The sequence below is a fragment of the Lissotriton helveticus genome, chromosome 9 (genome assembly GCF_964261635.1).
Source record: "Lissotriton helveticus chromosome 9, aLisHel1.1, whole genome shotgun sequence".
Lineage (NCBI taxonomy): Eukaryota > Metazoa > Chordata > Amphibia > Caudata > Salamandridae > Lissotriton > Lissotriton helveticus.
The window spans coordinates 68,192,307-68,218,906 of record NC_136070.1 but is presented as its reverse complement, the minus strand read 5'-3'; the positions used below and the strand labels follow the sequence as shown (position 1 = coordinate 68,218,906).

Sequence of the window (26,600 nt, the reverse complement as noted above, 5' to 3'; positions counted from 1 at the left end):
GGTACAACGACCGAGCGCAGTCATGGCTACACAATGCTACGTCCACGCACAGCACCTATGGCACACACAACGCGGTCTGAGGTGGAGAGGGAGGGTCAGGAGATGAAGCGGGTAGCGCCATTGGGCGTTATGACCTGGAATGTACGGGGCTTGGGGGACAGAATCAAGCGGGGACTGGTTTTACAAAGTATAAGGAGGTTTAATGCTGCTTTGGTCCTATTGCAGGAGACACACTTGACGGGCACAACTACACGGGCCTTGGATAGGAAGGGATACAGTATGATCGCCCATTCTGAATTCACGAAAGGATCCCGTGGCACAGGAATCCTCATGCACCGTTCCTCAGGGTTCATTGTTCAATCCACAAAAACAGACACGCAAGGACGCTTTGCAGCTGCACATGGTCAGTGGGAGGGGAGGCCGCTGAACGTGGTCTCGGTATATGTTCCGCCGGCCCTGCATGCAGTGGCTCTCCCTGACTTGGGGAGGTTTCTGTTGGAGTTGCCGGAAGGGGATCTTGTTCTGGGGGGGGGACTTTAACACTGTGGCACACAGCGCACAAGATAGATTCCCAATACGTATTCAATCACCTGGGCCCTCACGCCTACATGGATTCTTGGAGGCACAGGGTTTGGTGGACCTATGGAGACATCTACACCCAGAGGATAGGCAGTATACCTACCACTCGGCGGTCCATGACAGTCTGTCACGGATTGATTACTTTTTGACTCTAGGACACGGCCTCCTCACTATCGAGGACGTCCAAATTAGGCCCAGGGGTATTTCGGACCACTCTCCGCTGACACTGACTCTCTCCAGCCCTGAAAGAACGAGGAAACGTATCTTCCCGATACACCCGGGTTACCTTCAAATACCACAGATATCCAAAACACTGAAGGAAGGGACTAGGTCATATTTTAGCGAAAACGAGGGGACGGTTGAGTCTCCTTCAATTCTATGGGAGGCGTACAAAACGGCTCTTCGAGGGCTAGCTATCTCAGCGATTACACGACACAAACACAGGAACTTGTAGACCTCGAAAACAAATTGGAAATGGCCACTAGAGATCATGAGACCGATCCGACGCCGCACACACGACATGCACTCCAACTATGCCAGCGGAGGCACTTTAGTCATGTGCGCAGCAGGGTGGTGAACGTCATGACGTCCACGCAACAAAGACTGTATGATGTGGGCGATAAGGCAGGTAGACTTCTAGCCTGGTTAGATAGGAAGAGGGAGGGGCAAAGGGCCATTCTACATCTGAGAGACCATACGGGCGTGTTGCAGTCTCACCCTTCACAGATAGTTGAGCTACTAGCAGACCATTTTCAGGCGGTGTACACCCCCGATACTGAGGTGACCCGCGAGATGGCGGAAACATCCCTCGTAGACATACCCACACGCGCCTTGTCACAGGCCAGCATCGACGACCTAGAAGGGGACATAACCGCTGATGAGATTCAAATAGCCATTACAGCATTACACTCGGGGCGGGCTGCAGGACCTAACGGTATTCCGATAGAGTGGTACAAGGTAATGTCCGAAAAGCTTTCCACACCATTATGCAATATGTTTCGGGATAGCCTGGAGCGGGGTCAATTGCCGCCTGACCAACGTGCGGCGACTATAGTGACAATTCCAAAACCCGGCAAGCCGCCGGAGGAGTGCGGCTCGTACCGCCCAATCTCCCTCCTCAACGCTGAGAACAAAATCTTAGCTAAACTACTGGCGAATAGGCTACTGCCGCATTTGGTGCATCTAATACACCCGGACCAGTCAGGCTTTATGCCACATAGGAGCACGGCGATGAACCTCAGGCGGCTGCATGGGGTGATGGCGCGGGCTCCACTATTGACGGAGCAAGCGGCGATCCTCTCTCTGGACGCCAAAATGGCATTTGATCTAGTGGAGTGGCAATATCTTTTCGCAGTTTTGGAACGCATGGGTTTCGGCCCGAAATTCGTAGCCTGGATTAAACTGCTGTACCAAAACCAGACGGCGCGAGTGACGGCTAATGGTCGTATCTCCAGAGAAATATTGTTGGGGAGGGGTACGAGGCAGGGCTGCCCGCTCTCGCCGCTGCTGTTCGCTCTGGTCCTGGAGCCTTTAGCCACTGTCATTAGGACTACTCGGCTGTTGAGAGGTGTGCGGTGGGGGGAGGATTGGGAAGACAGAGTCTCATTGTACGCAGATGACATGTTAATTTACCTAATGGACCTACCGACGGGGATACCAGCGTTGCTGGCAGTGTGTGAGAGACACGGACTGGCCTCGGGTTACAAAATAAACTGGGCGAAATCGGTGCTATATATGATACACGGCGCGCCACCGGCTCTGCCCACTGACGGTCCATTGTTAGTGAGCGACGTTTCTTTCAAGTATTTGGGGATAAATATTACGCGAAGCCACGACACCTTTCTGGAATTGAACTTACAGCCACTGCTCAGGAGACTGAGAACAGACGTGGGACACTGGAAGACTCTCCCCCTGACTTTGTTGGGCAGGGCAGCGTTGTTTAAAATGATGGCGCTGCCCCGCTTCCTTTACGTCCTGGAAAACACCCCAGCGACGGTTCCGTCACCGTTCTTCAGACGAGTCTCGGCACTGCTGTCGGGCCTCATATGGGGAGACAAACCAGCGAGAGTTGCACATCTAAAATTGGTCAGGGATTGGTATAGTGGGGGGATAGCTCTCCCCAACCTGGAATTGTACTACTGGGCGGCACACCTTAAGGTGATTAACCAGTGGATACATGGACCGAATGATGACCCGGCGTTCATGGCGGATCGGCAACAGTTGGGTGCTGCCACCCTTTTGGCCCCACTTTATAATAAGGGGATGATTAGGAAACTGAGAGGCCCCACTAGGCATACCGTAGCATTATGGCATAGAGCCCAAACGCGAATGAAATGGGGAGGGGTGATTACACGTATGACGCCTTTGTGGGACTCCAAAGTCTTGGGTAATCTAAGGAGTAGTAAGGGCTTTGACCAGTGGGACGTCATAGGAATTTCCACGGTTGGGGACTTGTGGACAAGGGAGGGAGTGGTGCCATTTGAGACCCTCAGGGTACAATACGAGTTGAGAGTTACGGAGACGTACCGTTACATACAGATCCGACACGCATTGTTGACGGCGCTGGAGCCTGGGAAGACGGTCCCGGAGTCGGCTCCGTTAGAAGACCGGCTTCTGACAGAATACATGGAAAGTAAGGCCACCTCCCTCACTTATCGTAAATTAATAAATAACATGCCAGACCCGTTGCAAAAACTAAAAATAGCCTGGGAGGAGGAGCTGGGTGAACTGAATGAGGAGGAGTGGAATGCCGCATTGGCGTCGCCCAGGGAGGCGGGCATATCAACAAGATTTCGGTTGGTACAGTTTAAAATACTGCACCGAGTATATTATACACGTGTTCTGCTACATAAAATTCATAGAGCTGATCACCCACACTGTCTGAGACAATGCGGAGCACAGGGTACGCTATTTCATACTTTGTGGGAATGCCCTGACATCGTAGTTTACTGGCGGAGAATAACACGCACAATGGCCCAGGTATTACATGTCCCCATCACACCTGACCCCAGAATCTGTCTGTTAAATGTGTGGGGCCCAACCGACCTTACGACATGTGGGAGGCAATGGGTAATAGTCGGCATGATGCTTGCGAAGAGAGATATAGCGCAGAAATGGGGGGCACGGGAAACCCCTACCCTAACGCAGTGGTGTAGGAATATGGATATGGCGATGATAACGGAGAGGGCGGTGTATCAACAAAGGTGTAACCCACGTAAATGGAATAAAATCTGGCTCTCGTGGAACACTTATAGGGGAGACATATGTGAGCCCTTACCGGAAGGTGAAGACCTAGATAGCGGGGAGGAGGACGAGGACCTAGAATAAGGGGGGGACGAAGTGGGAGTTGAAGCATGGTGTGGGTATGATGTACAATGGAAGTGATCTATTGCAGGGACTGCAGACTGAGTAGGCCGCATTGTGTTGCATTCATGATGAAAAGTAGCCAGTACCTATAAGGAGGATGCTTATGATGGTCATTGCCATATATCCAATCGTTTAAGTTTTCAGTTACTCGTTAATGTAATAAAATAAAAGTTGCAATGTCGAAGAAACATGGCTGAATGTTGAGGCCACACTTACGAATGTGTATAATTGTGACCGAGTTTTTCAATATGCAACAACAATAAAAAAAAATAAAAAAAATGAAAAATCTTAGCTAACGCTAGACCTAATTAGGGACCCAAATCATTAAAAGAAAAGCCGCATTAGTGCACATTTCAGACTTTCAGGAATTTACAAGAATTTATTGGCTTATGTGAAAATCTCTTGAGCGTTGTTAAGGTCACTTTCCCTACAACTCCCTTTATCCACCCTGGAAAAGGTTTTACTTCTGCCTTTGTCAGGAGTAAGATTTCAACCTTGCACAGTCTGGGAAAAGAATAGAGAAGAGTTGGTGAAAACCCCCAAACATGCAAATTGTAGGTGTGCACAGACAACAGGCATTTTCAATCCTTCTTGCTACTTCCAGACACAGTATATAGATTTGAGGACAGGTGTAAAATAAGGCGATACATAAGGGGATGACAGACGGAGCGTTTGAGCAAATCAAACACTCACCCCCAGTCAAAAGATCTGGGTTTAATCCATCACCATTCTTTAGCTCACTCGGCCACCCCAGTTCAGACATGGCTATATGCAAATCAGTCTGACCCTGTGCCTCATGGGAACAGTCCAGCCCGAACTGCCAAGCCATGTCTTCCCTGGACCGGAAACAAGCATCCTGGGACCGGTTTCGGATTCATAATCCTCATCAGCCAGGCTATCTTGAATCCAGTGGCCAAGTGAGCAAGGGACTCACGTCTGAGCATAGCCTGCCACACTTAGGGCGAACAAAGCGATACAAAAGGGGATGAAGGACGGAGCGTTTGAGCAAATCAAACACTCACCCCCAGTCAAAAGATTTGGGTTTAATCCATCACCATTCTTTAGCTCACTCGGCCACCCCAGCTCAGACATGGCTATATGCAAATCAGTCTGACCCTGTGCCTCATGGGAACAGTCCAGCCCGAACTGCCAAGCCATGTCTTCCCTGGACCGGAAACAAGCATCCTGGGACCGGTTTCAGATTCATAATCCTCATCAGCCAGGCTATCTTGAATCCAGTGGCCAAGTGAGCAAGGGACTCACGTGATGGATTAAACCCAGATCTTTTGACTGGGTGTGAGTGTTTGATTGGTTCAGATGCTCCGTCCATCACCACCCCCTTTTGTACCGGTGTAAAATAAGGGCATTGCTAGAATCCAAACCCAGCTATAATATGAATCCTGGCATAATTAGAGGCTATTATCTGAGCACTGATTATGAGAACACTGCCACACTAAATGGCACCAAAAGGGCACGCGGATTTATGAAACATCCCATCCCACGGATAAGTAGATATTATATAGAATTATACAAGGCATGGAATAAATGTATCTATCCAAATGTACACCTTCCATATCGTACCACGTTTACGCAAGATCATATCTAACAGCAGGGCTCATTGCATTATGCAGAATATTTATTATATGTTTCAAGGTACGCATCTCAACTGTTTCCCAGTAAAAACTCTGACCACAATCCAATAGTTCTACCCTATAAAGAGCCAATCTAGGTATTTTGCTTTTAGAAGCCCATAATTAAGAGTCCTAGATAATCAGCCGTATGCAAAACTGAACTTGACTAAACCACTTGAGGAAACTACAAACCGGATGGCTACATGCTCTAAAGGATCTGTCCAATGTTAACAGCAAGACAGTTAGTCCCAAGTATTTGCATGACTACTTTCGCTGCACCATTTTCTGGAAGCTGCCGGGAAACTTTCCAGAGTTTCTTCCCTCAAGTGTGAATGCTAAGGGTAACCAAAGGAAACAAGCGCAAAATCCTTGTTATCTGGCCTCCCTCGTGATCAAGGCTAGTTTAACAATAATCATTTAATACTTTTTTACAATAACAGCCTCTTTTCTGAAATATGTTTGAGTCTATGGATATAGCAAACAAGGAGACAAAGACAGCAAGAGCTCTTCATCCATCATATTATGAAATGTCACTTAAACAGGTGAATCCAAATTATTAACGAACACAACAGTATAATGGTAAAATTGCTATTAATTACAGGATAGGGTCACAAATGTGAAGTCTCATCGTTGGACATTACTACCCATCATTTTTCGAGTTTTTTTCAGGGTAGAGCTGATCTTCCACAAGAATGCTCTTCATTGGTAGAGAGTACAGCAGATCTGGATAGCCTCAAACTGCAGCGCAATCGTGGAGAGTGCCACTGGCACCAGCACGAGCTTGAAGTGGGTCTCTCAGCCTCCCCAACCTATTCTCAATTCACCCATTCCTCATGCAACAAGTGCAACTGCTGCGGTGACAATTCACCCAAGTGTTGTACTGCTATGATCGACCATGATCTCAGGCCCACCGCTCTCATTATGGAACACCCTTAGAGTGGATGAGGTCTGGTCACTGAGCCCTGCATATCTGCGCTCACGTACACCGCATAACCACTCATACATTATCAGATTCATCCCCTGGCATATCCCACACTCCCAAAGAGCTTGTTTGTGGTTATAAGTGTTGATTTTGGTTTCTGGTCTATTTCACTGCAATACTGCATGTTAGCTCAATGGTTGTGTGCAACTGTGAAACTAATGCCATCTCACATGCCGTGGACGGTTGTAATACAACTGCTATGTTATTTGAATGCATGCAATATGTAAAGTCAATAAACTAAGTAAAAAAAAAAAAAAAGACTAAACATGATCTCAAACGCCTACAGTTATGAGCAACCACGACTAGCAACCCACCCAGATATGAGAAACCGCCCTAATATCCTCAGAGGATGTTGCCACGAAGTACCTAAGCGACGGGTGCTGGTCTCGTGTCCGCAGAGACCCTGGGCAGATGAAAGGTGATCCGCCCACCCCCAAGAACTGTCGACCAGCACACAGAATCAAAAGGCAGGTGCCCCCTCAGAGACCGACACAGACACACACACACACATCGTATCAGAGTCAATACGCAGATAAAGCCAAAAACTGTAGACATTTTACTAGAGCGTCACCATTGAACTAAAGTGGCTTGGGACAATGCCATAACTTAAAATGGTTCCATCACTGAGTGTTTCAAGTACTGACCTACAAGTCACAGAACTAAGGAAATCGATAATAAGCCTGCACATGCACTTACATTAAAGGGGATTAGTTTGTGTAGAAGACCCCCATAGCTCACAATCAAGAACTTTAAGCCTTCATTATTTCCTTGTCATTTTGGGGAATATTATAATACATCTCTTTTCAGAAAAAAAGTAGCACTGGGATTCAATTTTTATGTCTGCTAACTCATGAGTTCCAAGTCTCTGACCCACACAACCTCCCTGAAAAAACTTGCACTGACCACCTTGCTACTCCTGAGGGTCAAATGCTGAAGGGGTGTACAAACTAAGTGGGGGCCAAGTAACCTTTGCTTGCCTCTTGAACCGCCACCCATCCCCCGAATGGTCTCCAACACAAGCTGAAATGGCATAAACAATGCTTTAATGTTTATGAAAAAGGAGGAGACATTTCAGATTCATCTGATGCCACCTGGAAAACAATCCTGTTCAAATAAATGTGTAAAGACAGGCCGGAAAAATACATTCTGTTAACTATGTCTGTGAAAAATGACGTGATCGATCACAGAACTATAACTATATAAAATACTTTGTGCTGAGCCAGAACGTTGCGGAGAATATCCTCCCAAACTGGAAGTCAATACAGATCCTTCAGTAGAACATTACTGATATCTCAGGCAGTCTCTCTCGCTTTGGTAAAACTGCAAAGGCTTTGCGTACAGAACAATGGCATTTCCAATCTAATCCGATATAAAACATAGACCACAGCTAAAAATGCGTGACATGACAGCACGGTACAGACAAGTGTTTCCAGAGGCATTGGACTGCAAAGTATGCTCTCTTTTGACTAAAAGATAGCCAAATCATATGTGAGTTGAACACTGCAGTATCTCGGTTCTCCTAGAGACCATTGCTTTTTAAGGTTCTGTTGGAATGCAGAATCTATACATCCTCAGCCTCAGATGAGGCACATAGACATAATGACTCCAGAAATAAACTTTGGAGGGGACGTTGATAAACTCCATAAAATATGCAGCAGAAAGAATATAGTATTTAAAAGAGCTAAAAGCATAGCCTGTGAAGATAGCCATCTGCAAAAGCTGCAGTCCCACGCACCAGAGCCAAAATGGCACACCTTCGGGTATCTGCTGTTTCATACATTTTCAAGAACCAAAGACATGGATTTAAAAAATGCACCTACAGCAAACAATGATGTAACAATCTCAACAAATTAAAAAATAATAGAACTAATAAATGTCAAAAAGTTAACCACATTTCAGCATCAAATGTCACCACCTCATTGATCAAAAGCACTTTAAGTATCCTTACCATGCCTGAGTTCACTTTGTTTTGCGTGTCAATCCTCCATAGAGGCAATCCCAGACCAGTCCCTGTAGAAAAAGAAAGACAATGCTTAAAATTCCTTCGTAACTGTATCCAAAACAAAAAAGTATAAAACTTTGTAGAACCTATTTTATAGTGAGCATATTTGTCAAAAAAGCATGTAATAAAATTTGAAATGGGAGGCTGCTGACTACTCTTGAAGAGACAAGAGGGAGGAATGAGTTGTCTCGGGTCTTGGCTTAGGCCAAGTCCTGGCACATGTGGACCAAGGCCTCAGGTCGGTGGTGCCTCAAGCAGTGATCTTAGAAGATGTGATTAAGACAAAAGTAAAGATGACTTGACTTTTGTCTTGACAAAAGTAAAGATGCAACCAAAAACCTAGGGATTCGAAAAGAGAGTAAAGTGGCATGACACCTGGCGGGAGCTGGCAAGAATAACTGGACAAGGATGGGAGGAACTCAAGATGGGAGTCAAAATGTTGGTGTGGGAACCAAAGTGTACATAATATGGAAGATGCAACACGTTCGCAACTGCAGAACACATCAGGTAAGATGAAGGATTCAAGTATGATTAGTTGCACAGGAACCAAAAAATTACTACTAGTCCCCTATCTGCCAACTAATTTTTCATTTCTGCACTAAAGGTCCTTTCCCTCAAATAAAACTAATTGTGGAGTTGCAAATTAGTGGCTATGGAATGTTCATTAACATTAATTGCAATGAGTCATCAATTATAAGATGGCAATATTCAAACAATGACACTTAAAGTGGGAGGAGGAATCTGAAGGTCAAGTTACAAACGCAATAAATCTTCTTTGAACAGTTGGACTTCGTGGCTGTAATTTTCTTAATGCTAAACTACCGTAAACAATTCAAACGCTGAAGATGTCCTTTTTTTATGACTAATGATAAATAAGTCCCTTGCTTATTTATGTGTATTTATTTATTTATTTATTGATAGAGCGCATCAATCATCCCAAGGGAGATCACAGCACTAAATAGCGAAAGGTCAAGGTTAGGCTGCTGGTGGGGTGGAAAGTTAGATGGGTGTTAGTCCTTAGGGAACAGATATGTTTTGAGTTTTTTCTGGAACGCTAGGTAGTTGGTTGTTAGACGGAGGTCTAGGGGAAGTTTGTTCCATTTCTAAGCCGCCAGGTATGAGAAAGAGCGCCCTATTGTCCTCACTTGTCCTCACTTTCTTGATACGCTTTGCCCTGGCCAATGCTTGATGGAGTGACCGTAAACTCCTTGTGGTGACATAGAATTCAATTTTTTCCTGTAGTGTTCTGGGGCCATTTTGGTACAGCGCTTTATGTGCATGGCTGAGAAGTTTGAATACTTAACTATTTCCAACAAACTTCAGTAGTTACTACGTGTTCCATTACAACAAGGTAACTTGCAATGTGATTAGCCGTTACAATGCAGTGTGTTACTTCGTTATACAATTACATTGCAGCCCATATTAAACGCGTCTCTTGAGCTCGGGGTCGAGGGAGACCCAGAAAAATAAAGATGCCTTCTCTCTGGGAGCAGGATTGTATATCTGTGTGTGTGTATGTATGTATATATATATATATATATATATATATATATATATATATATATATATATATACATACATACACATATATATATATACATATATATATACATACACACATACACACACACACACACACACACACACACATATATATATACATATATATATACATATACATATACACACACACAAATATACATACATTTATCTTTCGCCCCCTCTACAGCCCAAACTGCTGAACGGACCTGCACCAAATTTGACAGGGAGGTAGATGTTGATTCAGGGAAGTGCCTTTTGCTTATTTGGTGTAAATTAGTTCGGCAGTTTTTGAGAAATTAAAGTTTCAAATGATAGAGCTCTCTGGCCACTGACATTTCGCTGTGGTTTTGTGATGATTCGCGAATGCACGCGCCAACGGAAATGCTCTGATTGGCTGGTCGGACCCTGAATAGAAAGTTGCGTACGCCATTTTATCTATCAGGAACGGTTCCCGGGGCTGAAAATGTGTGTGAACACCCACATAAGGGGTCAGGGTCAAGATACTCTGGCCACGGTTGAGAAATGGGAGGTGTTAGTGACAAGTTATTTGTCCAAAAGTACTATTTTTTTTTATCTTGCACGATATTCGAGAGGATACCGCGACCGCCAGCGTGCCCCTCGTGTATCATTCCGTGCACCATCGCAGGGACATCGCGACTATCAAAGTGAATTAATGCGTATTTTTCTAGAGATATTGTGATTGATAAATGTTTTTACAGAGTTATTCATTTAGTGAGTTATCTACTGTGATGGTTAGAATTAATTATATAGTTATAATTTTTTTTAATTTGATGGTGGCTATTGAAATCCTGCTTTTGCTTTCCGCTTTCACGACGTACCCTCCGGAGTCACCGCGAGAACGGAAAAATAGGTTTTAGAGATGGTTGTTCTAGAAAAACATGAGTTTCAACTGTACAGTAATAAACCTCTAGTGTGTAGAATACTGTAATGTGTGTGCATACAAGTGTTTTCACTTTATGCGAAAGGCGCGATCATTGTGGTTAAGGATGTCATTGCGACTTCCAGAATAATCGTGGAAAATACGTCTAAAAGATGGGTTTTAGCAAGGTTGTTAGTGCTCATTGAAATCTTAACTCACACAGAGATCACACAGAAGGCAATGATTATACCTATTCTAGGGTCTGTCACTAATCCAGCAGTACTTTCTTGGACTAGAGTTATACACTTTCCTTTTAACCTCATGTGATTTAGAATAAGAGGCTGTATTACTGTTAAACAGGATTCCATATATATGTATTGCTTGAGACCCCACTACCTAATATATCCTTTTGATTTCTTCACCCCCCATTTACATTTGTTGTCTCAACTTCACAGTATATCGGGCCGTGTATTATCCTCACTGATGGCTGAGCTACAACCTTTTTTTTCTTTTATGTATGATTGTATATTGTACATAACCATGTTGTAGACAGTACTGGACCCATGTATCAGAGATTACCAAAAACGTATACGGACTGTTTATAAACTGCTTTGTTTCTCAAACTTTAATGAAACTATAAAAACACTTACAATTATTTATTTTTTTAAAGATGGGTTTTAGCAAAACGTAGTACAAAAATATGAGTTAAAACATGCTTTAAAAGAAGAATATTTATAGTAATATGTGTAGGGCAATGTTCAATTTAAAAAAAATGTTAAAATGTTTGGATGTGTTGGTAGCCATTTAATGCCTGCTTTTGTTTTCAGTTTTCGCTACATATCCGCAGGGACCGCGTCGTTTAGTGAAGATGCACATGAAATGGGGGAAAACTATTTTTTTTAATGAACAATATTTCGGTACTAGGGTGGCTCTGACAAGAGTCGTCGTGTTGGTTGCGTGTATATGGCTCCTACACATAAGACCAGATGCAGAGTTTCAGGTTATTTAGAAACACCCTGTTGCCTTCATCTGTAAAGTTCACTTTATCATTTCTATACATTTCATGCATGTCAAAATGCAGATTGTTATAGATACAGCCCATGCATGGTCTCTGAGGAATGCAGAAATAGTTTTATTAACATGTTTCCTCTTCCATTTCTGTATGTCATATATTAGAGTAAACCAAGAGGGAAAAGTCATATCATTTCTGCAACGTGCCTAGGTCATTGCCACCACAGTGCACAATCATGAGGCGAGAAGCTTGGTAATCCACAATGGATTTAAGCAAAGCTAGCAACTGATGAAACTTTAACCCTTTCTGGCCAAACCAAGTAATCTGCACATTTGGCAAACCCAAGTCTCTGTCAATACCTTTTTGCAGCCTCTTTAGCCCAATAGATATAGCTGTGGCCCACAATCCATACTCTAAGCGTTTTGAAGTGAAGGCGCAACAGCAGTCAGGAGAAGGCTGGAGCTGAATAGTTTATTTTTCCACATAAAAAGCAGTTAAAATGGAGGTGTTTTTTTTCTTAAAGATATAATTCCATGGATGCTGTCAGCATGAAAGTGTATAAAATTAGGTAGAGTGTTGGATGCCTTGGCAAGAATTCTTATTATTGGTTGCTGTTTAAGGAAAGAAATGTAATACAGACATTGATATGCTTTTGAATATATGCAGTAAAGCACGTCTGCTGTATTTTATTTGGAAGCAGCATGTACCTTCTAGAATGTGTTATTAACTTGTGACCTACTGGTTGCACTGGGTTGCTAGGTACACTGAGGTAAGAGTGTATTGGGGGAAGGGTGTTAAAGAGAAATAACTTTTTTTTTTAAACTTGAGGAGTGAAGAAACAATTTAAGTAATTGGTAGCTTTATTTTCCAACTCAGGACTATGTCATAAACTGCTGTGTAGTATTTAAATGGACCTTGCAACTAAAAAATATATTTTTCAAAAACGTACAAATTAATAAAAAAACAAAGGTTACAGGGACATTATAGTGAGGAATCAGCTTTTAGAAACCATAGAAATTCACTGAAAAAAACAAAGGTTACAGGGGTGTTATACTTCAGAAGTAGAATTTAAAAACCTTAGAAATTCACTGAAAAAAGCAAGGGTTACAGGGACGTTATAGTTAGGGTGATATTTCAATTGTACAAAACTAGAAAACATCAGCAGTAATACTTAGATCAGCTAACGATAACTTGCGCCCCAGCAATGCACTGCTTATGACCTCACATATAACATCACTCATGACATGGTCAATTTCAGTTTTGTTTAAACAAACTTTTATATTTTTTTTTATCAGCAAGTAAGATATTACCATACCTAACTAACTTAACTGTAACTTTAGTTTTTTAGGTCTCGTGCCTAGCGTTGCAGCGCACAGCGTAGCTCGCGCAGCAAGAGATTTATTGGGGTAGAGGGATTTTAGGAGAAGTACTTTTGCTCCCCCCCATGCTTGGTATTGGGCATTGTCAAAAATCTTGGCTTCTGATTGCTCTTCATGGTTTTTAGCTACTGCCCTGTGGCTTTTTTGTGCACGCCCTTGGGACACTGAGACTACGGCGTCTCTCAGTTTATGGCTTTTTCCCTTATCTAAGGGGGCGTGTCAAGGGAAGGTTCAGGGAAAGTTCAGCATGCTTTAGCATGAAGCACACAAGCCAGTCTCATTAGCCGTGTATTTCTGATCACGCTGCCTTCACGCCGAATTCTGCCTCTTCTCCCTCAGCATTGATATGCACAGCACCCGCTCTCCCCCAGCCCCTCCCCCACCGCCTATCTGCCTACCTCCCTCCCTCCCATGACTCAGAGGAGCTCCCCAGCCTGCCGTAATAACCGCTGGGAGTTTTGGCTAGGAGACTGCAGGCTCTCGATAAAGAAGGTATTATATCTGTGATATTCTCCATGTCAGCCTGGTTGTTTATAGGGAAAACAGTTAAATTAACCAGAGCTCGCGGCAAAATATACGGAAGTCTGGGCTGCCTGTTTTGTTGCAGATAAAAAGTTGGGCTGATGCATTTTCAGGGTATATTTGTTAACAGTAAGGATTCGCCTTGCATCAGATCACCCTGTAAGTAGCTGTGAATAATGAAGTTTGATATGTGGACGTCATGGCTCCGAGAAGCGTTGTAGCGCTGCACAAAATACTTCAGTCATGTAGCAAAAGCATCTAACGCATGAGAGCTGCAAACATCATTACATGACAAGTTGGTGCAGTGGTCGAATTACAAGACTTGTCCAGAATCATCATGGGTCAGTTGTCGATGGGTTGGGGAAGAGGATGTGGCCTTACGGGAACAGCTGCCGACTTTGAAGCTGGGGAACCGGGTTCGAGCCTTGGTGTCGGCTCAGCATTCTGTGATTACCTAATCTCCCTGCGCCTACCAAGAAATAAATGTGTCCTTGTGTAACATAACAGGTGCTCATGTAAAGCGTTCAGTGTTCACGCTATATACAACTGCAAAAAAAAAAAAGGAACGTGGGATTAGAACCCACGCTTTTAAATTCAAAGGCGCGTTGTCTTTATTAGAAGACTTAAACAGGAGACGAAACATCGGTCTTCAATCTGTATGGATACGTTTATTATTTATTTCAATACAGCCTCGATGCATTGAAGGAAAAAACAACATGCTAACGGCTTGTACCTTCTCACAGGGAGGCGAGGGGTGTTTATGAGGGCAGTGAATGCAGAAATCTAGAATGCCGGACGGCAGAGGAGGTAACTTTGAAACACAAATGTGTGAATGAAAGGCTTTGCCAAGATCTGGTGACATTAGTGGGGGTGTGTGAGGTGCCGAGATAATAAATAGTTTACATCCCACCTCCACCCAGGACTCCTTTGGCCCTTGAAGTTGTTCCCAGAGGAGTCCTCACACAGGCGGCAGGGGCCAAAGCCCACCGTGCAATGAGTAAGCCCTGCGCCGGTGCCACGGGTTCCTCTATAAAGAGGGAGGTGTGTTGTCTGGAACAAAGATTCAATTCACGATTATTTCAAACCCCGCCCCTGCCCCCTCCACACCCACTCAGATTTCAGCTCTTTGGATTTTTTAGGACTGCGCTGTCTTCAGTTTTTTTGCTAATTCAGGATGCTGCCGATAGCCTAGTTCCCCATCACCCCTTGCCTAGTTCCCCACTGCCCCTTCCTAAAGAAAAATATATGTGCCCAAAGACAGGGAGCGAGGATAGACAGCCCCCTGGGGTTTGTCTGTGCTATATAATACAGCACTTTATTTATATTGTGCCCCCCACCACCATAATAGCCTCTTGGCGCTTGAAGAGGAATGTTACTATAAGACCGCGATAGATCTACAAGACTTGACAATCATTAATATTTACATTCTGTAGTGTTTCTAAGCGCTACAAATAGCACATGTCGGTGTAAACTAAGGCTTTGATTGCCATCTGTGGAGTCCACCATGTATACTCCGTCCAGGAGTTTGGGGTCACCTGCCCATGGGCTCTTACAGATCACCACACCAATAAAAAACCGGGAGGAGTTCGAAGGTTTCAGGAGTTCCGGGCACTCACTTCCGTTGAGGCTCAATGGACACCATGTCTAACGCTCCAGCCCTAGAAGCCACTTGCCGCTTCATGGAGGACGGCTGGCTTCTCTTCCTCCCAGTAAAAGCCTACGACAATGTCCTTCAGATTATCGGCTCCTATGTAAAATGTAAATTGATACTTGTATAGCGCACTACTCACCCGCAAGGGTCTCAAGGCGCTTGTACGAATACCGCAGTGGAACCCATCCTGGCTTTCCCTGTGAGGTGTCCACTCCTGGGCACCCCCAAGGTGGAGGCCAGGCATCCTTAGCGTTGTGGGGGCCGTTGTGGAGATTAAGCAAGCTATTGCCCAGAGTTGGACTCCATGATAGGAATAGGCACCGAGGCGAAAATTATCAGGCCCGTGGAATTTTGAGGCCAAGACCCGCCGAGGCGGGGAGTTGAACCCTGGTCCCAGGCTAGACCTCTGCATCAGGGTCTGCCGCTCTAACCATTGAGCCACACTTCTCCACTATCTATGTGATACTGTGCCTTGGCGCCAACGAAATGACTTAGTTAGTTGTGTGAACGCTATATGATACTAACCAGGCGCACAACATCCATTGGGCTCACAGTGTCTATCAAAAGCCAGGACGAGCGGCAAATTCTAAGCAAAAACACCTTATAATTTAGCAATTTATAATCACTGTCACCTTAACATAATTTGTCAGTCAACACACAGATTCCTCTCAAATAAATGCAACAATCAAATGCATATAATCCAATTTTCTTAGCAGTTAATATGGATAACATGTCCTATTGCCTTGTGTTTTTATTTTATTTTATTTTTTCTCACAAATTCATCTAAAGTCTGATGGTGCATAATGGCGAATATATGCTGTATACTTTTTAGAAAAGAAAAACAATATAAAAAAAAGAATATCATTTACAATACTAATAGCTCTAAACAATGTCACTGCGAGACCTATTGATTGTAAATGCCTGTTTTTCCATTGACTCTTTAGTAAGTAAACTGACAATGGGGGTACAGGGACACAGGTTTTGGTTCTGCACCTGGTGCCTATATTAAGCTCCAAGAAGCTGCCAGTCATGTAGGGATGGGGAGGAAGGTTTCCGACTGAGATGTAGGAGTGTTCCTGTGTGGGTACCTGTAGAGAGGAAGAAGGGGTGGGTGTGTAAAATGCATAACTAATACACCACAAGGATGAAATTCGAATGGTTTGCAAATGTCACATGATCCACAAGATGGTAATTAATTGATTTTAGTTCCTTTTAGAGGGATTTAGATCATTGGGCATCATCCATTTAGTTTTTATTGTTTGACTAAGACTGCAGCCAAGTCTTTCAATGTTTTGAGCAACTTTTTAATGCGGATAATGTGGTAATATTTTAAATGTGTTTTATGGGTCAGAGTGTATTATTAGAAATCAAATTTTAAATGGAAAGCGCATTTCAAGGAAATTAGAAACATGCATTCGAAAACGTGTTTTCTTTGGTAGTACATTGACGCATAAAGTAGGTTTAACAAGACTTGTAGAAAAAAGAAAATGAAGTACATTGTGGGGCAGTGTGACTTAGTTGACAGTTCTGCATTTTTGTGTGTATTTCTACACACTTGGCAGGATTCATTGATAGACGCTTGCATTAAGGATGGGTCTGGAAGGGTCAGCGTGTCAGATGTGCAGATTAATGGTCTAAGAACACGCTATCATTGTAAGAGCTTTATTTATTTATTTTTTTTACCACCGAGAGAGATCAAATGTTACGTTTAATATTTTAATTTGAGGGAAGCTAAAAGATCCTGGAAAATAATTGAGCACTGAACTAGGGGAAATAATTCACAAGAAAGCTTAACCAGTGATTTATATGCCAGAGCTAAATTGGTTGGTTACATTATTAAGAAAATGCAAAATCTAAGACGACTTTTGGAAAATAGACTACTATGCTGAGTACGCCTGAACTTTATTTACTCTATGAAGTGAAGGAACTGCTACTATGAAGGCTGCCTTCCACAAAACCTCTTTGAATGCTCCCCCAGTTACCCAAATACCTGAAATCGGTATGGAATGGAATCTACTGTCTTATCTATCAGACTCAGGCCTTTTCAAACTTGTGCAGGGCGGTGCGTCTGTGCTGACTACAGCTCTTACACAGCACGGCACTGACTAATCACAGGATGAGAGCATGGCTTTAGCTAGTGAGATGAAAGGGGGAGTGCAAAAGATGACGCTCAAACTAAAACAATCTAGAAGAATTCAATCGAAATCCTAGTTCAACTCCGAACTGAACGATAGGAGAAAACTCAGTCAGAAAGGATATGGAGACAGTACCCTTCAAGAGAGCACCTCTCACTCCTAAGATCTACACGGCCTTCATATAAGAAACACATCTAGAGAAAAAGAGACCTTCTTTCACAACCAACTTGACTGCGCTTAGAAAAGACCTAGGGAGCTCTTCTACATCATTAAACGACAAACTACCCTTACCTCCCCTCATGAAACAACAGCCACTAATGACTGCTGTGAAGAAATTCACTGATAAAGTAGCAACAATGGAGCAATCCATCATCAAAGCTGCAAATTTGTCCTCCATACCAAACCACCCCACTGACTCAAATCTGGCGTGGGGGCAACCATGGATGGATATAACAAATGACCCCCAAGTAAAATATATGTAAACTATGATCTTCAACTGAAACAACTAAGCAAATTGGTCCGACTTCAAACCTATAACAGAAAGTGAAGTCTTCAATATAATTGCTAATTTGAAGCCCAGATCCCACACAAATAATCCCATCACAATCGACATTAGAACGAAACCTTAACCATATAGTTGCTCCATTCTGGACAAAAATCAACGCATATATGTCCTCAGGACGTGTTCCTGACTTTCTCCAACTAGGCCAAATCACACCCATGCTACAAAAAATCAGGGACTGAGCCTAATGACCTCAATAAACTGAGACCGATCATCAGCCTCCTGTTCCCAGCCAAAACAATGGAGAAATGCATCCTTCTACAACTCAACCAACATATAAACGGATTCGACCTTCCTGACACCTACCAGTCAGGATTCAGGAAAGGCTGTAGCACAGAAACTACTATGCTCAATATCTCGGATGACATTCACAGATCCTTGGATGAAAGTGATGCATGCCTCCTAATCCTACTTGACTTATCGGCAGCTTTTGATACTGTAAATCACCCAGCATTACTCGAGACACTCACAAACTGCACTGGTATATCAAGGGCACAGGCCTTAGATGGTTCACATCTTAACTGAAACATCGCTCGCAATAAATAAAAATCAACAACTGGCTCTCTATACCAAATACTAATTCATCATGGTGTACCCCAAGGTTCCATGCTCTCCCCATCTCTTTTCAATCTCTTCCTGGAACCCCTTACTGTTATCCTGAACCAAGCAGGAGTCAAATATCACCTACATCCTGATGACACCCAGCTTTACTACAATATTAAATCACACAGTGACATCATACATCTGAACAAAACACTAATCAAAATACGAACTTGGCTTAACAACAACCGCTTAAAGTTGAACCACAACAAAACAGAACTACTACTTTTCTCCCCTAAAAACAACCCTCTACCAATCCTAGATTGGATCACAAACTTGGATGCTCTGAATTGTTCTCTTAGATTAAGCAACTCGGTAAAGTCCTTGGGCATCACTCAAAAACTTGGCAATGAAGGAGCACATCAACAACTCAGCCAAAGGAGCACATTACATTAAAACACCTAAAAAAAAGAAAAAACCTTTTATTACGTCTGATGATTTTAAGATGGTAGTTCAGTTTCTAGTCCTTTCAAAACTGGATTATGGCAACGCCATCCTCACAGGAACTCCAAAAACTCACCCCACTCTCCTACGAACAGCTCTCAACACAGCTGTCCGCCTACGAACAGGTTTTAAATGATGCGAGCACATCTCACCAACCCTCAAGTACCTCAATTGGCTTCCCACTGAACGAAGATGCATCTACAAGATTGCTTGCATCACCCACAAAACCCTTCATACTCATAACAAACTACCTAGATTCCAAATTTTCGATAGCAGGACGAGCCAGTGCTCTGAGAAGCTCAAACTCACATCTTTTCATATCTTCCAAACTGAAAAAGAAATCCTAACAAACTCGCTTATTCTCTGGTAATGCTCCTAGGATCTGGAACTCCCTCCCTAGAGATCTGAGGTAACCCATCCTTTCCTTGCTTCAAACGAAACCTTAAATACCTACTGCTCAACAACAAATTTAATAAGCTAACAAACTGAGTTATAGTCCCAAAGTTCACACCTAATCCTACTAAACCCTTTGAGGCGGTCACTTCATTGTTTAAGCCTCATCGATGTCATTCACACCATTAACGTATGCTGTTCTAATGTCCTCATATTGTAACTAACTTGACTGCTCAATGTTTATTTTTTACCCATGGTCTGTATATATTTATGTGCTTGAATTGAATGATCCTGTGTTATATGTAAAGCGCTGCGATACCTTCAGGCCTTTGTAGCACTATATAAAACCTATAAACAAACAAATGAATAAAAGAGGATAGGACAACGTGCAGTTTCTTGGGGAAGTTTATTATTGGGTGGAAGAGAAAGGATGCCCAGTATTATTTTGGTTCTGTTGGTGGACGAGAGGAGAGTGACTTTAGGTATAACTGTCAATGTGGGAGGTTGCTGATTTCAACAGGGGGTGAGGGTGGGTGACAAGGAGCCAGGTATGTTCAACTTTGAAAGTATAGCAAAGGGTGGAAGGATGAGGAAGGTAAGGCCATGCTGTGCCAGGCATCCATCTGACTCTTGTCCCCTACACTATTGATGAGAGCTGAGAAGATGATAGTGGGTGTGGAGTGAACAAACACATTTTGAGATTGCTAGCCGATAATAAATTGGGTCCCCGAGACCGACAACTCGAACATCACTCATTAGCTAGCTGATGCCACTCAAACGCCCTAGTGTAAAACCATCACTGCTGTGACAATGGGGGCCTATAACAATCATCTTGGTTTTGGAGTATATCAGCTTTATATGAACTGTTGGGGTTAATGGAATCAAAGGTAAAGCTTTGAGAAATGTCCTTTACCAACTGCTCAAAGGAACTTTGCCTTCATTCGTGGTGCTTGAACTGAAGTGCTAGGTATTTGGTACCGAGAAACCCAGTCACAGTATATGTCATGCTGCCCTATGCTGTTAGAAACCTAATTGTGATTTACTTGATATCTTGCTTTAAGATTGAGAGTGATATTTTTAACTGTATTTATCTTACTGGCTGATTTTATATATTTATTCATTTATGAGTTTATTTCGGTGAGATGTTGGATTGTTATCTTTTGGTATAGAACTGTATACTTTTAAAAGGCTGTTCACGGCCGCATAAAGTTGATTCTGATATCTTAAATGAGAGTGCCAGCTTCTACATTATCACCTCTAGAATATAAACTGCGGTCGTAGTTATCAGCCACATCCAAATGTCGCAAGCCTCTTCACAGAGCCCCCAACAATGTTTCTCCTTCAATTAGATAGGAGGTGGTTGTAGTATTTTTTTTTTTAATTAAAAGAATTTGGTTTTGGTAGATGGAAAAAATATTGGCATGATGGATGTGCTGCTGTTTGATCTGGTAGGTTTTATCAACCTGGTAAGAGGAATTCCACTCTGACCATGAGCCTTAAATCTATATAGCATGTGTTAAAAGACTCTCGGCTGATACATCCTAGTTGGGCTGAACTCAACTGAAGACGTTCTTTGGATGACTTCAACACTGAAAGGCTAATGCAGTGAAACGCAGTCTATCCTCCCAAACACTAGAGAACTGGTCCTAATGGATTTCTTACCATTATGGCAACGGTCTCAAGTTGTATACCCATTTCAAGCTATGAAGATGTATGACATGGAGCCCAGCAGCACTGAAAACTGTCTATTGGATGCTGAGAGCTCTGTAGATCTAGACCTTTTGTCTGGATAGAAACCGCTGCCTCCACTTTTTGACTCTCAGATGTTTGTGGTTGCTTGCAAAGAGTCAACTGTCTGGACAAAAGGTTATAATTATATTGATTTGTATGGTGCACTAATCACCCAGACACTTGGGCAGGTGTGTAGGTTTGTGGTACCTAAGATGTTTATACGAAGAGCTAGGTTTTCAGCTTCTTGTAAACTCAAGAAGTGAGGAGGAGGCTCTTATGTGTTGAGGGACGGCATTCAATGTCTTGGGTGCAGAGTAGGAGAATAAGCGTTCTCCAGTTGTGCTTTTGCAGATGTGGGGAATGTGTGCCAGTGAGGCAGAGCGTAGGTGTCTGGTGGGTTGGTAAAAGTAAAAGATATTCGTGTATTCTGGTCCTGTGTTTAGGAATTTGTATGTGTGAGTGGGCAGTTTGGATTGGCTGCGCTTGTAAACGAAGAGCCAGTGAAGTCTCCTGAATTGCGGTGTGATGTGGGTGAGGGGTTGAGTGAGAGTCTTGCAGTGGTGTTCTGGATGGTCTGGAGTCTGTGTATGAGTTCCTGGGAGATTTTGGCGTAGTGTGTGTTGTTGTAGTCCTGCCTACTGGTGAGGAGTACTTGCGTGATGGTCCGGCTGGTGTTCTGAGGCAACCATTTGAAGATTTTTCACAGCATGTGAAGGATGTAAAAACAGGAGGTGCACACTGCACTGACAGGTGGTCTTGTGGAGTTGGTAGTCTAGCAGGATACCTAGATTTTGTTGTATGGTCTGTGGGTGTGGGTCCTAGCTCTGACAGCCACTAGGTGGAGTCAAATGGGGAGGAAGGGGTCTTCTGCTGAAGACCAGTACTTCAGCCTTGTCGGAGTAGAGCTGCAGGCAGTCAGATCTCTTACAGACTGCTAGTATGTTCATGCAGTTGTTGAAGTTGTTTATGGTGGTGGTTGTTTTATCTGTTAGGGAGAGGATGAGTTGGGTATTATCAAAGTAGGAGATGACTGATGTCTTGCGATCGGATGATGCTGGTGAGTGGTGTCATGCACATGAAGGGTGGCTGCCTGACTATTTGGGATTTTCCTGTGAGGAAGAAACAGATCCATTTGAGAGTGGACTCTTGTAGGTCATTGTTGTGGAGTGTTCTGATGAGGGTGTTATGGGAAACAGTGTTGAAGGCTACAGAGAGGTTGACAGGATGAGGGTCACCGTCTCTCTTCGGTCTAGGATGATTTGGATTTCATCAGTGGCTGTGATACTGTTTGGGTGCTGTGGTTGTTTTTGAATCCTGATGAGAGTGTTGTCTAGAAGAGGATGAAGTTCAAGGTGGGCTGCGAGTTGCCTGTTGATGGCCTTCTCAATCACTTTGGCTGGATAGGGAAGCAGAGATATAAGCTGTAGGATTTGTGAAAAGAGCATTCATTTCTGCAAGTTTCCACTCATCCGGGAAAGTGGCTGATGTGATGGAGGTGTTAAGGATGTGGGTCACGGTGATGCTAATTAATGATGTTCCTAGGCTGTAAATGTGGAAAGGGCGTTGGTACTTTGGGACCCCCCCAAGTGGATGGTCTGCATGATTGCCACTGGGGCGCTTCTGATGGTAGTAGTTGTGTTTACTTGAACAGACTAGGGCACACATCCGAGAAAAAAGAGGCTATTGTCTGGAACCTTTGCAACATTTTTTCTGTTAAGAGCACTTGCCAGTCGTTGTTAATTATGAATAGATAAAAATGTTTACATTCTTAGAAGCACAGCCACCAATGACAGGCATTTTGAAGAAATCCTTAACATTCAATAAATCGGACGGAACTTCTGGTGTTTCTGCTTAAGTAGGATGTGGAAACATACATCCTGCAAAAGGGTCAGCATTTAGAACTTCACATTTTGGCCAATTGTTTGCTATTTTTACATACAGGGTGTGATTTGGCAATCTCATTCTAACCACAAAACAGCCTAAATAAATTTCCCTTCCCATTAGCCATGGAAAGACTGTCTCTACTGCTTGTTAGGTGTCACCAACCAAAAGTTGCAAAACTGTGTCTTACCAAGAAATTACAGGCACAACCTCTTTATTATCCTTTTGGTTGCTCACTTACTCACTTCCCGCAGCTTGCCTCCACCCTGGACTCTTCCCACCTGTCTCGCAGTACTCCAGTGGGTTTTAATTTTTTGTAAAAATAAATAAATAAACTGGGCAGGCGCAGCAACAAATTGTGATCAACCCAGCCGCCTTGAGAGGAGCTTTCATTTTACTCCAATTTTCTTTTTTTTTTTTTTTTTTTTTAAAGACTACAGGGCAGCGGTTTTTAAATTTTAAATTTTATAGTGGACCCCATTGAATCTTTACTGGAATCTGGCCCATCCAATTACTCATTTGTAGATGTGAGGGACCTGCCCTCAGTATCTTCTATGATTTGAACCTTAAAGCCATACACAAAACATAAAAATAAGTATACACCAAACAAATGATCAAATATTGAAATATTTTGACGCTTCACATGAATTATGTGCTGCTTTTTTTCCCCCGCACAAAAAATGTAAGGAGTTGAGCGAGTATTGTAATACATATGGATGTATAGAATTATAACCTGTAAGAATTGTTTTAAAGGACATTTGTATTTGTGCTTTTATTTCTTGATCGAAGTAAAGCTATTATGATTAAATATTTTATTCCACAATCAAATACAGCAAAAACGTTTTCGCACTTTCAATTCTGCTGCTTTATTTCTTAACACTTTATTCGTTTTATTAATTTGAATATGATTTAATTTTGATAAACAGTCGAGGACCCCCTTGAGCAGGCTGCACAGGACCCAGGGGTCCTCAGGCATCAGGTTAAGAACCACTGCTGTAGAGCATAACCAAAAGGCATTGGCAATTTGCTTTGCCAATGCTCCCTTTTTAAAGCAGTGGTTTCTCAAAGGCAACTCTTAACAAGCATTTGCAATGCAATATGTCTCGCATTAGGCAAAGTTCGAGCTTTTAGTATTGTAAATGGCATTGCCTATTTTTTTTTGCAGTAGTTACGTTTTGTTTTTATAAAAAGGGACATATAAACCCAATACAAGGTAGGTCACTTGGTTAAGTGGAGCTTCAGGTCTGGACCAGACTGACAGCTGATACGGACTTGCTGTGGCTGTTAGTGTCGGGACTGTGTTGCCCTTGCTGCTCCTGACTAGCCCTGTGGCGGAGGGGCTGCTGATATAACGTCCCTGAAATCCCCACTGCGTGGGACGTGTTGATACGGATGTGCTGCTCCTGTTGGGGACTGCGTTGCCCAGGCAGCTCTGCTCCTGACAGGCCCTGAGGAGGAGGAGGGGCCATCACATATGGGCGCGCAGCAATATGGGCGCGCTGCTGGTGCCGATTTGCTCACTTTGCACTGCCCGGGACTGGGCCTGTGGTAAAAGAAGTACCACTCATCGCACATACAGCACGCCTTAATTTCCCTCAGAGTGGGACGCACTGGTACAGACTGACTGCAGCTGTTGGGGACTGCGGTGCCCAGGCTGTACTATTTATGGTCTCCAGAAGGCTATTCTCTTTATTTTCAACTCACTGAATTTTTAACATGGGGTCCATGAACTAAATTGCATCTAGGGGCAAAACATTTATTGTACAAGGTTAATGGTATCACTACTACATACCCAGATTCAAAGGCTATGGAATGGTGTGTGGTTTGGGAGCTGTGGAACATTTAGAGGAGTTCCAGGGAGCACAACCCACCATGAGAAAAATAATGTACCTATTTTACACCAAAGGGACTAAAGAACAGCTGATATTCATTAGATGACCAGGGTCTTCTTAAAGTGTAAGATGCTTCTTTGCTCAGCAGAGGCTTAGTAGAAGCACGAGGTAGTCCTCATATGGAGCGCATACTTTATCACCCGAAGAACACAGCCTCCCACCATTTACCTCGGAGCCCAAGAACATAATCTGTGGCGTACCTCAAGGTCATCCCTAAGTCCTACTCTGTTCAATGCCTGATGTGGATAAGAAGTTCTCACGGTTGAAGACATAGAAATGAATAACAAAGTACAGTGACATAATTAAGGAATTAACACTGGCTGGCAATATATCAGAAGATATAACTGAAGGCACCTCCTGTTGAGCTGTCTCAAAACATTAAGAAGCTATGTAGCACTGCCCTTAGCCTTATGAGGAGTAGGCATAGATGTGAAGCACGGAAGGGCTGGAATTTCAACAGTGACGTGCTAGAGTTGGTCCTGAAGGTGCAGGGGAAAACAATCATGGGAATTTGGGGAACGTACGCAAACAAATGCTGTCGTGAAATAGCCAAATGACAAATGTCCAAACAGACGCCCCACTCCACTGCAGTTTTCAAAAATAGGTCGTGTGCTGGATTACAGACAGCTTCCTGATGCAAAACTACAGAAATGTTATTCAGCATAATTCCCCTGCTAACACCTGACTACGGTGAAATTGTATCACCGGGCAGTGTGCAGAACCCGCGCCGCCTTTTATGCCGATCAATTCAGGACAAGCTCCAATCCATCTAAGGCTATTTTTAAGGTGTTGAAAGATCTCACCACCAAAAAGGTAACGACGAGCCACCAGAGCTCTGTTGAGCACTGTGAAAATCTAGCTGGTTTCTTTCTGGAGAAGGTTAACGCCATTTATCGAGCCTTTCCTTTGGTGACTCCCTCGGCTACTCCACCTCTTAAGCCATTAACATCTGAGGGGTTACATTCTTTTCCCATGTTAACATCTGAAAGCCTCGGCAAACTGGCCCATCAAGTGAAGTCGGGGTCCCCTGTGGATCCGCTTTGCTCAGCGGTGTTTAAAGATCTAGCGGTATGTAACATCTCACCGCTATGTTCTGTGATTAATACGTCGCTCTCCTCCGGTGTAGTTCCACTAAAGTGGAAACAAGCTGTGGTTCGTCCCATCCTTAAAAAGCCTAATCTGGATGGCAGCAAGCCTGAGAGTTATCGGCCAATCTCGCTCCTACCGTGGCCTGCTAAGGTGACTGAGGCGCATGTCAACGCGGTCCTCTCGGAACATCTTCGTCATGCCGACATTCTCGATGTGACGCAGAATGGATTTAGGGCTGGCCACAGCACGGAGACGGCTCTGCTGTATATGGTGGAGCATCTTCGCTCCGTGCTCGATGCGGGTCAAACGGCGGCGCTGGTGTTACTA

At 43.5% G+C, this 26,600-nt stretch overlaps 1 protein-coding gene across 3 annotated transcripts in view; it reads right to left on the bottom strand.

The window, feature by feature from the left end:
• Window positions 1-26,600, bottom strand: part of SIPA1L1 (signal induced proliferation associated 1 like 1) — a 681,304-nt gene that overhangs the window by 455,777 nt on the left and 198,927 nt on the right. For all 3 annotated transcript variants that reach the window (XM_078659472.1, XM_078659473.1, XM_078659474.1), the window contains exon 2: window positions 8,507-8,568. The gene's annotated coding sequence lies outside the window, so the exon portion shown is untranslated. The remainder of the gene's footprint in view (window positions 1-8,506; window positions 8,569-26,600) is intronic.